The following is a 14,376-nucleotide window of genomic DNA, read 5'->3' as shown; positions in this document are numbered from 1 at the left end:
GTCAAACAGATCTACAGTCTGGTTAAGTGCTTTGTTTTTTGTAGTTGTGGATTTTGACTCCAGCAAATGTAGGAAAGTGGAAGTTCATTATGTTTTTTTTGGTTTGTTTTTGTGTGTGTGTGTGTGTGTGGTTGGGGTTTTTTGTTTGTTTATTTTTTTAAATAAGTGTTTTACAGATATTTTTGGCCTCCTTTTACAGCCCTGGAGAAACCAAGCAGTCACATTTCATATAACTATTCGGATACTTTTAAAAATAGAAAGCACTATGGAAAATGAAATTAAGGGAATACCTAAACATTCTGGTAAAAACACAAACACTAGTGGGCACTATGAAAGCTCCTATGAAACCGTGATATGTAGCAGAGGTTTAGTATACCACCTGCAAAAGGAGGAATTTGTGAAGTGGTCAGGCCAAGAACAACCTCAAAAAGGTTTGACAACTCACAGCTCTATGCATGATCATTTCAGAAACTTTACTGCATTTTTTGGAAACTCAGTGTTTAGATAGCTTAACTCTTGCCTCCAAAAGTAAAGCTGAAAAAAATGAGATGCTGCTATCTCCTAATTATCTGGTGTCACGATGGGGAAAAAAACAGACACACATAACCCATACCTGCTCATATATTTGTAGAGATTTTATACTTAATAAATTTTAAAAATTAAAGATTTCTCCAGACATTTCTGGTCTATTTATACGAGCTTTATCCCAACAAGATCCAAGCAAAATTTAATTTTGCAAGCTTGGAAGAAAAGCAAGTCAAGTTATCATAGATGTGTAGAGACATCCTCTGAAATATGAACAACTGTAGAAGACTACTACCTTGGTATAGGTACTGCCAGTTAGGCAGACAGCTTCAGTTAATCCAGTGTTCAAAACAAGTGCAGACAAATTAGACGGTAGCTTTAAAGTACTTTTAACACTTCCTAGAGAATATGTAATAAAGAGAGCATGTGGTGCCAGGTAATCAGTGTGAACTTGTTAAAGACTGATCTCTGCCCTTCCCTCCCACCTCATAACTAATCAGCCATTTACACGGCTCTAGATCAAACCCAGAGGGCAAAAGTGGCATCCTAGACTAATTGAATTCCTTACTCTATTAAAACTGCTTTCCTTAATGCTTACTCAATTAACATGTTTGCAAGACTAAATCAAGAGTATAAAATCCAAAGTATTCTATAAAAAATAAAAGCTTCCAAGAGTAAATGGTGAAAAACAAATTCAGCAAAACTCAAGAGGTTGGTTCTTTTTGTTGTTTTTGTTTTTGTTTGCATTTATTAAAAGCTTTCCAAGTGAGTTTCAAGGGAGGCTCATCTAGTTTTGCAGTATAACAGCACAAACAACACACTCCAGATGTAGGTTACTTTTTCCTCTTCACTATGTCAATTTCCAAGTCTAAGAGTTGAAGTTGTAGTTGCCAGATGTATCTGAAGTAGCTCCTGCCCCATAAAACTGCTTAATGAATGAAGGGGACGAGTAGACATTCGCAAACATCTCCCCAGGACCTCATGGACCACTTCAAACCTCACAGAGCCCCAAGCTCCTCTATGAATCTTCTGGTTTTCCATCTTCAAATCTCGCAATGAAATTTTATCCAAATTCATTTATTCATATTTGTACACACAGATGTATATGCTAGGAAGAATATGCACAAATTCTGAGTGACACAGTTAAAATCTTCTGTGTAATACTCAATTTGTCACCCACTTAACCAGCTAGTTCTTTGTTTAGCAAATCTCAATGCCAACTATGCTCATGGTTTCATACATATTTTTGTTCACAGCATGATTTTTATGAAGCTGTAGTCACACAAATCCATTTGTTTATTTTAATAAGGCAAGCTGCATTAATACTAATATTATTTAATAGTCAAAGAAAATATCTTTTAATTATACTGTATTAAAAAGAATAAAGGAAACAAGTTAACTATAAGACATATGATTAATTACCATATAATGCAGTTTGGGTAGATACAGCTGTTCAATGCTTAAAAGAAGATATTTTGTCTTAATTACTTAGGAAAACATTAAATACTTCCTGTTCTAAGAAATCTGAGTTAAGAAAATCTCATATTGCTGCATTATTAACAGTGGCACAATGTTTATATTGGTATGGGTATTGACAATGTAGGAGGTTTTTATGTGAAGCACCATCATCTCCCCTTTACTACAGCTACATAGGACAAAATTGAACTGGAACATATTTCTAGTTTGTGAAGCTACTTCCTTGTCCATGACAACTTGATCAAATTTCTCCCATAAAATACCTGACTGCATTTAAAAAGAAGTACCAGTTGCCCAGTTATCAGCTTAATACGGAAAACATTTTACTTTGGTTTATTAATTATGAATTACTTTAGTTGCATACTAAAAAGTATCCTTATATGAAATTAACTAAAAACATGATTTAAAGATTGGGGGTGAACACTTTGCAATAAGAAAAAAAAAAAAGGATTTTAAAAATGATCCCTAATGCATTAAGCCTACATGAAATGATCCACTGAAGTCAAAAAATATATTTTGGTATTTAAAGTTTACTTTCTATTTTGCTAACAATACTTCTCATATCAGATGGTACCCCTCAATTAATGCACTCTTATTTTCACTTACTCAAAATTATTTAAAGATTAGAAAAAAAACTCAATCCTGAAATGTATTTCTAAGCAATAGGAATGTTTTCATGACAAAAAATACACCTGAATTTTTTGTGGAGTAGCTGTGGTTAAACACTGCTGATCTTGTAGTTTTCCAATGATGTCTAGAAGAGCTGAGGTAGCAAGTTGAAAAACATACTTTTTTTCATTAAACAGGCAGTCAAGCAGCATGTATTAACATATTGCATATTGTACATCAAGTTGCAATTTTCTTCTGAGATCTAAGAGTCCCTGGCTGATGGCCCAGTAAGTACAGATTTTTCAAACTAGACAGAAGTGACTGTATCATTTACTATCAATTTTTGTGCCGGTTGAAGACATGCAAGAGCTGTCTTCAATAGTCATTTCTCTGTTTTTAATCTGGATTTGGCCTTGCCTGTCCATAATCTAATGGAGCTATTTAACACATCAGTAACTTCTCAAACCAGTAGCAGTTAACAAAGGGAGCTCAGGAATTCCAAGAATTAGATATGGTATTGACAATTAAGGTCTACCAGAACATGCACTATTGATCCTTCCACTGTACGTTGCTTTTTAGTCAACTGCAAACACCTGAGAAGTGAACTACCACCACCATCACCTTCTACAAGACACCTGAAGCTGCGTGTTTAACTCAAAATATTATTTTCCAAGACTTGACTAGGAATGAAGCATGAGTCTCAATATTTTATCAGAGTTATATGAGGCCTTTTTTATTCCCTTGTTGTACAGAAACACAAGCACATTGCTTTCATCCTTTTCCCAAACTGTTCAGTTCCTTGTCCTCAGACCAATTTTACGTACTTCAGAACTTCTGCATTTGTCCTAAAACCTCTCAGTCTAATCCATCTTTTTCTTTGTTTTTAATTGTTTCATTTGAGACTACAGGACACAAATCATTGACAAAGTTGTCTAAACAGGGAAAGATCCTTATGAATCACAACGTAGATCATACGGCATCACTTGTGCTGTCACTTGCATAGCTAATCTCATGCACAGTAGTGCAAAGGGAATATAGGCAATGCAACTTCAGTGAAATGTAAATAGCTTTCATTCAGAATTTGTACCAAAACACTGTACTTTGATCTCTCATTAAGAGATATCATCATTTCTTTGTATTGTAATTTTTAATATTCAGTAGATCATTCAATTTTATTTTTTTCCTAAAGATTGTTTTATGTTAAAAAAAAATCAGAAACTTTATTAAAGGGTATTAAGGCTCCCAAAATCAGTTTTGCATTTGTTTCCCCCCTCCATTTAGACCCAGCGCATAACTTGGGTCCGGAAGGCTGTAGTTAAAAGGAAAGTTTAGCAGCTTGTAGGAACAGAAGGCTCCCATCACCAGATGATAATAACAATTACAAAGAAGAATTTTATTGCTGCCTGATCATTGCAATGGCAACATTGAAGCAGGAAATTATCCCCTGCTTTTTTTTTTTAAAGGAAGTTTTTTTTTTCCACATGAAGAATAACTATATACTTCAACCCTTATGACTTGAGGCAAAGCGAAAATACAGCCAAGGGAAAAATCATAAGTTAAGTTCTCCCTCAGTAGCACAGTTTTACCCACAGTACTTAACAGAGTGCTGCAGACAGTATAAGCCAGGTAAAAGTTCCCTGGGTGGAGTAAATCAACATTAACTATTAAGATCAGATGAACTATATTCTCGTGTCTATCCTTCAGTTCAAGCCCTCATAACATCCAAGCACAAATATACTTCGTATGTCTAAAACACCCATTTCGGGTGTAATCGATGGTAGTAGTCTCTAATCTTCAGTGGGAGCAAATATAGATGAACATGAGGTCTTTCAGGAAAACTATGCTTAGAAATACAGCAGCCACAATCATGTGTTGACTGACATAAGCTATTTTAACTCAATTCTTGTCTATTTGCTAATTATTGAAAATAGCATTGTGGTTTCTGTCAGTCTAAAATGTGGTTGGGACTCAGGACAATGGGATTACTCCCCAGTTAATTGCTTACATGCATTTTTTCCTTGTTTTAGCCTCCCCTGTTTTACAACATTCTTGGTAATTCTTGGTCTTGCTGAAAGATCACTTTCTCAAGAAGCTTTAGATCCAACTGATCTGCTGGGAAAACTTCCACCTCCTATTAAGCAGTTTAGACACTGGTCATTTCTGACATCATGCAACTATATTATTAGAAAGAAAATAAAAAAGAAAGAAAAGAAGAAAAAAAGTATGTGGTAAATATAACCCCTCCCAGAAGGCAGTAACTTGTGGGACCACTGTGTAGAGAATTCCACAGCAATCTTCCACAATGGAGCGACCAGAAGCCAAAAAGGCTGGTGAAATCTAATACATATGGAATGAACCATAACACAAAGAAATAAGAAAAACTGTTCTACTGTCCCATAACATGATCTGCTGATTGCAGGTTCAGCACAGGGCCACAGGGTTATTATAAATGTAGTGATGAGCTGCTTCCTTGACAAGGAACTACACATTTCAAGATCTGATTAAGGAACAGAGTTACAGCCAAAGAGAAAACATATCTCACTTCTTGAAAAGAACTGAAAGCTATCCCACAATGTAGTATACCATACATATAATGGATGTATAGGTACAAATATGTACATTTGTTGCTTTGACTTTTCACAAGAGAGCTACTATCCATTAACAAGCTAAGAACACGTACTGCACCATGTCATCGCCCTTTACTGTTGTCTTAAACACAAATGCTGCTAAAATACATTCACCAATACTGTACTTTCACCAATAAATTCTTTATGTTTCAAGACAAAACACTACATTGAAAGTTAAAATAGTTCCAGAGCTAATAGCAAAGAAATTCACAAATGCAAATCATACCATATGTCCCATTGTTAAGTGAAAGAGCTGTGAACATGCTCATCAGTTTTGTGAGAGGCACATCATCAAGAACCTGAAAGAAATTAATGGAGTACTCTGAAGCTGAGTGTTATTGACCAAATAAATTTGGAGATCTTCCAGCTTGTTAAAGGTGCTAATGACTCATGTATGCAATTTTTGAAGAAAGAAATGAGCTTCAGCAGTGAGTTTGATTTTTCTGTCAAAAAGTCAAACTGCACTCAAAGTTGCACATCACTTATCTGTGAACGTGCTGAGACACTTAAAAAATTATAATTCAATATTCTCCAAACAATGTGTCTTCAACAAGGCAAAGATACTTGGTTCTTCTGCCTATTGTAAACGCTATTTTTTAAACCAAGAAAATTCACGAGTGTTCTGCATCACTGTGCCATTAATTCTGCTCCAAACAATGTTTGCGGTACCTACAAAAAAGTGCTTTCTATTTTCAAGTTAAGTTTAACACACATTATCAAAAGCCTTTTGATTAAAGTAGACAAGGGAAGAGGCTCGTGGCAATTGCGGTATTTATGCATTTTGTATGCAATACCACAGAAACGTTTTGCTGCACTAAGACAGACATTTGTCTGTCATGTTTCCCATGTAAGTGAAAAAGAAGTGTGAAAGTTTTATGGTTTTTTGTTTATAGAAATTTCTATTAAAACCAGAGGGAGATGATTATGTCTCAGGCAGGAAAGCTAAATGTGTAAAGCAGTCAGAGGTGGATAAGAATTTTTGCCTATATATTGCTATAAAGATAGATACATCAACAATGCTTCTAAATTTGTCGAAGTATTTTATCATTATCACCTGTTTCTATTTAATTCATCACAATAAATATGGCTTTCAGAAACAGATCATTATAGTAGAAAAAGAACAACAAAGGAAAACATAGTAAAATATTTGTGTTGAAAAAAAACCAAGTGAGAAGTTTTCATGAGAAAAAAGTACAATCCGAATTCCAGCCCCAAAAGGTAAGCGGATAATTTAAGATGTCTTGTTTCCAGAAGTCACAACTGGAAATTCCTTGTTAGCGTCCTGTCTCATATCAAAATATCGGAGGTATACAGGTCAGACTAACATAACCAGTTTTCATTATCAGCAACTAAAGATCCATTGTACTGTCAACGCAGTACAAGTCAAGATACTTCAAAGTCAGATACAAAGCTGAATATGACATACAAATACATATATCAATATCTGTGAAGTATTAGGTTCTGTTCTCTCTTTTTTTTTTTTTTAAAAAAAGAGACAATAGCTCTCAATAAATAAGTCCCTTGAAAATAACTTGTAAAGTGCATAAACATGAACAACAGCAAGGAAGAGAGATCGGGTTCCCTGAAAAAATTCCTCTTACAAATTCTGGAAATACTTGGTCTGGGGAAACCTGGTTAAAGAAATCCACGTGTAGAAGACGTGCTTTGAGCTCAAAGTCCCTACCTGTGTATAAATAAAATACATCAATGATTGTCATGAGAAAAAACACAGAATAAGTTAATCCTCTTTAAAGATCATAAATGTACAGGACAAGGAAAATAAATTTGTTCAAAGAAAGATTTTTTAAACGAACTTTGACAGGAAATTGGGAAATGTTTAATCACATTTTGGACTTAACTACTTTTTCCAGTTTATTTTTACAACCACACTTAACTGTGTAACTTTATCTCAGATACAAGAACGTATAAACAGGCTCTTTGATGGCAACGCTGAGTACAGTTAATTGCTGAACTGTGTTTGATGAAAGTGCTACATGTTACTACTCAGTTCCAAACCTGACTGTCCCACCTACCCAGTGCACAGCAAACTGACTAAATCTACATCTGCCCCATACAACGTCTTCAAAACATGAAATGCCATTAGCACATCATAAACTCACTCATATTAGGGAAACAGTCACTGTATAAGAGTAACTTACAGTAAAAGAACGTTATTGCATGAAATGCTATTGCTAGGGGGGGAAAAAAAAGGGGGGGCAAACAAAACCAGGCAATGATGCTTCAGAGTGACCTTTCAAGAAGGCTTTCATGTTTGTACAAACAAGCATCAATATTCAGACTCCTAAGAGCATTTTCTTTTAAACTTATTCAAGATGCTACAGCAGTAGCCTATTCAAACAAGCCAACTATGCATGAGCTTTTCTAAGCAAAATGCTGGATGCACAACCAGACTACCCTTAAAACTGAAACTGAACAAATGCATGCAAAACACTGTTAGTTTGTCATAAGAAATTCCAGTGTACAACTCGTTAAAATTTGTCCTCAGAGAGCAGTAAAACCATCACACACCACAGACTCTTACAATACCAGGAAATATGAGTTATGTGCAGGAAGATGTAGCTAACTTCACTAATTAATGAGCAGCAGTAGGAACTTTATGATCTACCCACTGATTTATATGAACTAACTCTAGTCAGCTGATACTGTTTGAAAATGCTCTGGTCTGTCTCCAGGCTTAAAGCTGTGTTAATTAGGGCAGCTCTCCCACTGAGGGAATTGACAGCACTGCAGCAGATGATAGCACTGGCATGAAGCTTAAACTTGCTTCCACCTAGGTTAGAACTAGACTAATTTTATTATCTTCCTTTCCACATGAACCTTCAGCAAAGATAATTCAATATACGGTGATTTTCTAACCATGTTACAGAGCTATAACGCACATAAAACAAAAGAAGAGAGTTTAAACGCATGAAAATGTTGAGCAACACTAGTCAGAGAATGGACTTTAATGAGCTGAGGCACTGTTATGCGAGGCTATAGTGTTTCACACATACAGATGTTTCCTTATTTTTCCTTGGAAGTTGGGTTTCAAACGCATCTTACAAAGAAAAGATTTCTATCTATAAAATATTTTTACTGATTCTAAGACAGAACTCCTTGATGAAGACTAGTGTTAAAAAGAAAGTAGTAGCACAGATTCTTACCAAGGTGTATTTTTAAGAACTGTTTCCAGACACAAGCATCTTTGAAACATCACCACTGTGACTTTGCTAAATGCAACTAGCACGCTGTCCAGACAGCTATGTATAGTTGAAATGATCTCTTTCACACACCAACGATACACCTTTTGTGCAAGAGCATGCTACTATTAACTACCAAACCCATTTGTCCCACATTCCCAATGCAACACAAACTTGTTAAACATACATCTCTCTCATGTAACATCTTCAACGATGAGCAGGACTTGGATACTCTGAAACTTAAAAATGCATATGACACAAGCATTTCAAAAAAAGGCTCTGCAAAAAGAAAAAAACATCCCCAAACCATAGCAAAGAAAACCCATCAGTGTTTCAGACATTCAGACAAACTCTTCCCTCATTTCCTTTTTACCAGCTGCTCCCCCCTCCCTCTCCTGTGTAGAACTAAAAGAAAGAGCACATATTCCATTTGTTGCTGAAAGTTATCAAATCAAAGATGAAAAAGGTGTGAAAGGACAATTCAAGCCCCTTTGCATTGCACGTTCCACAATACCATTTTCATTTAACGTTAGATTTCACAAACAGCTGGACAATAAATAAGCAAGTGTTGCACTTACCATCTCAACTTTACTTTATACCCAGTCACAAACTCGCTCTGGTCTTCAGAAAACCTGTGAAATGCCTGCCTGGCTACCATTAAAGGTTGTGCAATCTTTCTGCTTCAGAAAGCCACCAAAATCCTTGCTTCCACCCCCCTTTATTTCCTCTTTTCTTTTCCAGCAAAAAGGATTTCAATGTAGGTCTCTCATCCACAGTTTAGCAGCCTGGTATTAAGTACAAAAGGGTGTGGAAAGAAACCTCATCAGACCACCTCAACTATTGTAAATCATTCTATTACACCAACACTCCAACAGGTGTGATCTGAAGCTCATTTAAGTTATGTTCCAACAAATTCAACTTGCTTAGCACAGGTGATAGGGAACAACAGCTTAAGTTTTAGGAGGAGGATCTGGTTTTGTTGTTGTTGAGCAAAGGGTAACCCACCTGCCCATCTGCAATGCTCTCAGGAGTTTTGCAAAGAAATTAAAAAATTCATCAGGTTAAAAACTGGTGTCAGAAAGGTCTTTGCATGTGGATTTGTATGTATGACAATGAAATGCTAACACAAAAATAATTCTCATCTTTTGACTCACACTCAGCAAAGAACTGCCTTTACATGTGATCTCTTACCTGCTAATAAACGATTTTCATTACTCTCCCTGTAACACCTGTGAAAGAAGTGCTCCAGCTGTAAACTAACCTTACTCTTTAATATTGAACATAAAACACTCCGCACTCCTCAGATGGCGGGGTTTTGCTTAAATAGTCATTTTCAGAAGCTGTCTTTACACAGAGATTTAAAAATGCTATTCCCTATGAAAGAAGGGAGAAAAATGACCTCCTTTTCATGCAGAAGTGTAATGGTAATGAAATAGTGGATAAACTCATTAAATCAATTAAATAATAAAATATAATTAAACTTACTTGATTGCTTGCTATTGTGTTATTTCAGGCAACAGGAAAGAAGTAAGTTGTATTTTCACAAAGGTAGGAGGTAAGCTTTATTTCACCAACTTGATCCTCAATGCTTTATTTACTCAGAGGTCCCGCTGCCTCGTAGTCCGTAATGCTGAACGAATACACAGGACAGATACAGTCCAGTCATCAAAAAAATGTGAATATGTTTTATCTTAGTTACTGAAAATATTCCCACTGATTGTTACTCATTACTTTGGTAAATAATTATTTTCAAGGAATATAAACTTCATTTTCCTATTTAAAGCTTCTTTCTTTTTAACTTACTCCTTTTCTTTATGATGAAGGTCTCTAACTGTAAGCCATTGCGATTGAACCGGTGATTGAGGGAGGTGTGAACTTTGTTCTTCAATAGAGCTGGAAAATCTTTTTAGCAGACCGGGGGGAGCATAGTGAAGGCCCCTGGTTGTTAAGTGCACATCTTAATTCCCAGCTCACTAGTGCAGTTACTACCAAGGGTTTGACTGTGGTAGTTACATACAACAGGCCTTTGCTAGGAAAATCTGCAGAAAAGAATTTGAGTCCTCTTTTTTTGCTTCGCAATAGTGGGATAGTTTCTCCAGCTGAGCTAAAGGAATACAAATGTTTTCAACTGTATCAAACACCTATCAGGGAAAATTCTTCAGCAGAAAAGGGACAAATTGCGAGCGGTGCAGCTGTCTTAGATCTGCCAAGACTAACTAGTTTTGCAGGAAGATCAATCAGAGTTTGGGAAAGAGGCTGACGAATAGTATTAGGGTAATCAAAATCTATCAGAACTCACTGCTATATTTTCGTAACATAGCTGTATTTATTTACATATAACCAGAAAAAATAAAGAAAATATACTTTAGGTGTCTTAAAGTCATTCAAGAACAGGTCTAGAGGCTCAAAATGAGAAACACAAGACATGGAGAAATTAAAAAATAAAAATAAAAAATTGGGCTCAGTAGTTGAATACAAGAGATGGCTTGCACATTCGTAGATGGAGATAACAAGTGTCGCATTGTTACTGTAAAAGACCAGTATTACAGGACAACCAATTGCCCTGAACTTAGGGGTGGGTCTATGCAATCATTCCTTTTTTGGCAATTGCACTTTACGTCTTCTGAAAGATGAAAGAAATTAAACTAGAATGAGTTGTATTTGAATAAATAGGGCCTTCCCATATGTTGGAATATAGGCCAACATATTTAAAACTTGAAGCCTGGAGAAGCAACTGGAAAAAAAAAATCATAAACAACTCTACATGTTCACTATGTTCTTCTATTCCACTGAATTTCTGAGTTAAAGCAAATTCTGCCCAGTACTCTCCAAGCCCTAGAGAGATATTTATTTCAACCCCTCTGATGCTGCACCTTGCTGCAGAGACCTAACTACTACTGCAAATCACTTGTGTTCTGTAGAATGGTCTTTCCCTGTGCCCAACGGGTCCCAAGGGAAGAAAAAATATCCACCCACTGCTCTTCCCCATGGGGCTTTATGTCCCCCAGTCACCTCTTAGAAGCCTGGGATGTAATAAGAACACTCAAGTAAAATCTTCCCTCAGAGTTGGGATTGGCTGAAATACCATAAACAACACAATAACTCAGTGGGAGTTGTCAGTTATAATCACACACACCTAAAATAGGCACAAGTATCATCAACTAGAAAATGATATGATTTGTACACTGAATACATATCTGGGAGAGATTTGGAGCGTGCAAGCACACCCTCTTAGAGCATTGTTGAGGCTCATTGCATAAGCCAAAAAAATACTGGCTAAGTGAAAAGCTAATGGTAGCACAAGAAAAATTAACCCCCAAAAGCAAGAGATTTGCTTGTGTAGTCTTGGAAACAAGCAAACAAACAAACACCAGTTCTGAAAAATCTTAATGCTCCATGTCACTTTACTGAGATTCTTTTCTAAAGGATATTTGGCTAAACAAGCAATTGTATACATTTATTTTCACTAAGCATACGGTATCTGAAATGAACATCTCTGGCAATAGACTGCAATTTAATGGGAATGGATTTAAGGAATGTTTAATGTCAAATGAGTAACAGCACTGAAAGTCCTCATTATCCTTGGCTCTCAGATGACAGCAATGTACAAATTAATATAGTACTTAAACTGCAGAATTACAAAAAAAATAATTATTTATTTTAACCCAGAAATTTATAGAAGAGAATATCTGGATTACAAGAAAGTCAGAATTGTTGGTTAGTTGCAGGTAGATAATGAGAAGACATAAAAAACATGAACTTGCTTCTTAAAATGATGCTGTGCACATCTCTGAGAGGAAAGAAAAACTCTAAACTGTGTTACATACAGCCTTGGAGTGTTACAGAGTTAGAAGCCAGGACAAAGGGTACTTCAGAGAAATATGTAAGGTTATTTCCTGGTCATTTGACTTGTTGGGTGCCCTGGCATGAGACAGATGTATGTGGGTTTATCTGAGTGTGCAAAGCCTTCTGGGGTAGGCTTGGAGGACTATGGAAAGTAGAGCGAGGCATCTTCATGCAGCCTTGTCCACACATGGGGCTGAAAATTTCAATGTATGGTATGCACATTCAAAATAACTCAGAGAACTTAGGTGAAAGCAACTCAAAATCATTTAAAAAACAGAATTATTTTTACATGAGCATGTCGCTAATGGCCCAAGACCAGTTTCTAATCAAGGAATTGAATAATGCAATAATTGCTAGCATTTTCTGTCAAAAACTTCACAAAGCCTCATCAAAATGATCACATTCTTCCAGGGCTGAGCAGAAGGATGAGAGAAAGAAGACTACATTTCAGCATATCATGACAGAACCCAGCAGGAATCGCTACAGGAAGAGCTACAAAGTGTATTTCATTTGAAGCAATGAACTTTAATAGGAATTTCATTTTACACATGAATGTTCCCTGTGTGATAATCTCCAGTCTGTTTATTCATCAGCTGGAACTCAGGATGTGAATGTGAAGGTGACAGGAGCAGCAAATTTTGTGTTCCCAAAGTGTAAGATAGGGTATTAAACCTTTTAATGATTCTTCATTCAAACCCAGGTTTCACAGTAAAAACTAAAACAATCTGTTTTATTTTCACTGCAATATTGAATAAGAAAGGAAATCCAAGTTCAGCTGTGGAAAAACAGCAAATATAAAAGATTTTATGCTGCTTATATCTGTTCAGGAGGATTCATATAACTGACCCACAAACAGCAGGATCATCAATGTAGCAAAACAAAACCATATACATTTGAAAATTTAGCCCAAAGGCCTTTCTATTGGTCCTGATCCAGACAAACATCTTCCCAAAGCATTATTTTCGGAAATATCTAAGATAGCCTAATTCCAATTGTAAGTAAATGTACTGTGAATTTCTTTAATGCATTTTACTAGGGGGTTAGACAGGCTCTGAGCACTGATAATGGATGTTATGGAGAAAAGCTATGTAGATTGCTTTGAAATCAAAGACAAAGCAAGGAATATTCTCATCCAGATTCCAATTTCCTGAGATGTGAGCCACAGGTAGTTTAAGACAGAAAATGATTATGCATGACCCACCAGGTAAAGTCTTTTTTTTTTGGGGGGGGTACTTTCTTTTAAACAAAAAGTCTAAATACAAAGTAGGTAAATAATATCTGGAAATTATTCCTGAGAGCTGTAAAATGTTCAGTTGCTACTTTTCCACTACCTATACCTACTAGCAGGTGTAGCAAGAGAATTTTTTTTCTGTGCTCTAAAGACTTTTAGCAAGGAAGAATGCATCTCCTTTTGTGCCTGATTTATCTGGAGGAGGAATTAGATGTATTACCCAGCCAGGCCTTTTCCTACACTTCGTCCTTCTATCAGGCCACTACTATATGACATTCTAGATGGACTGTTTTCTTCTACTTAACCAGGCTTATCACATTCAAGAATATACTGTCAGCCTATGATATATCACAGAATCACAGAATCGTCTAGGTTGGAAGAGACCTCCAAGATCACCCAGTCCAACCTCTGACCTAACACTAACAAGTCCTCCACTAAACCATATCACTAAGCTCAACATCTAAATGTTTCTTAAAGACCTCTAGGAATGGTGACTCAACCACTTCCCTGGGCAGCCTATTCCAATGCCTAACAACACTTTCTTGAAGTTCTTCCTAATATCCAACCTAAAACTCCCCTGGTGCAACTTTAGCCCATTCCCCCTCGTCCTGTCACCAGGCACGTGGGAGAACAGACCAACCCCCACCTCGCTACAGCCTCCTTTAAGGTACCTGTAGAGAGCGATAAGGTCACCCCTGAGCCTTCTCTTCTCCAGGCTGAACAATCCCAGCTCCCTCAGCCGCTCCTCATAAGACTTATTCTCCAGACCCCACACCAGCCTCATCGCCCTTCTCTGGACCCTCTCGAGCACCTCCATGTCCTTCTTGTAGCGAGGGGCCCAAAACTGAACACAGTACTCGAG

General features: G+C 36.6%; 1 long non-coding RNA gene across 14 annotated transcripts in view; it reads right to left on the bottom strand.

The window, feature by feature from the left end:
* The window catches only part of LOC106034563 (uncharacterized), a 144,957-nt gene that overhangs the window by 106,734 nt on the left and 23,847 nt on the right, over nucleotides 1–14,376 (bottom strand). For 12 of the 14 annotated variants that reach the window (XR_010832235.1, XR_007161191.2, XR_007161193.2 and 9 more), the window contains one exon: nucleotides 9,923–10,067. The exons of the other annotated variants lie outside the window; for them this stretch is intronic. This is a non-coding gene — a long non-coding RNA (uncharacterized lncRNA). The remainder of the gene's footprint in view (nucleotides 1–9,922; nucleotides 10,068–14,376) is intronic. 14 annotated transcript variants of the gene reach the window in all.

Source organism: Anser cygnoides, chromosome 6 (assembly GCF_040182565.1).
Source record: "Anser cygnoides isolate HZ-2024a breed goose chromosome 6, Taihu_goose_T2T_genome, whole genome shotgun sequence".
In the NCBI taxonomy this organism is placed as follows: domain Eukaryota; kingdom Metazoa; phylum Chordata; class Aves; order Anseriformes; family Anatidae; genus Anser; species Anser cygnoides.
The sequence above is the reverse complement of the archived record's forward strand: the minus strand, read 5'-3'. Positions and strand labels throughout refer to the sequence as shown.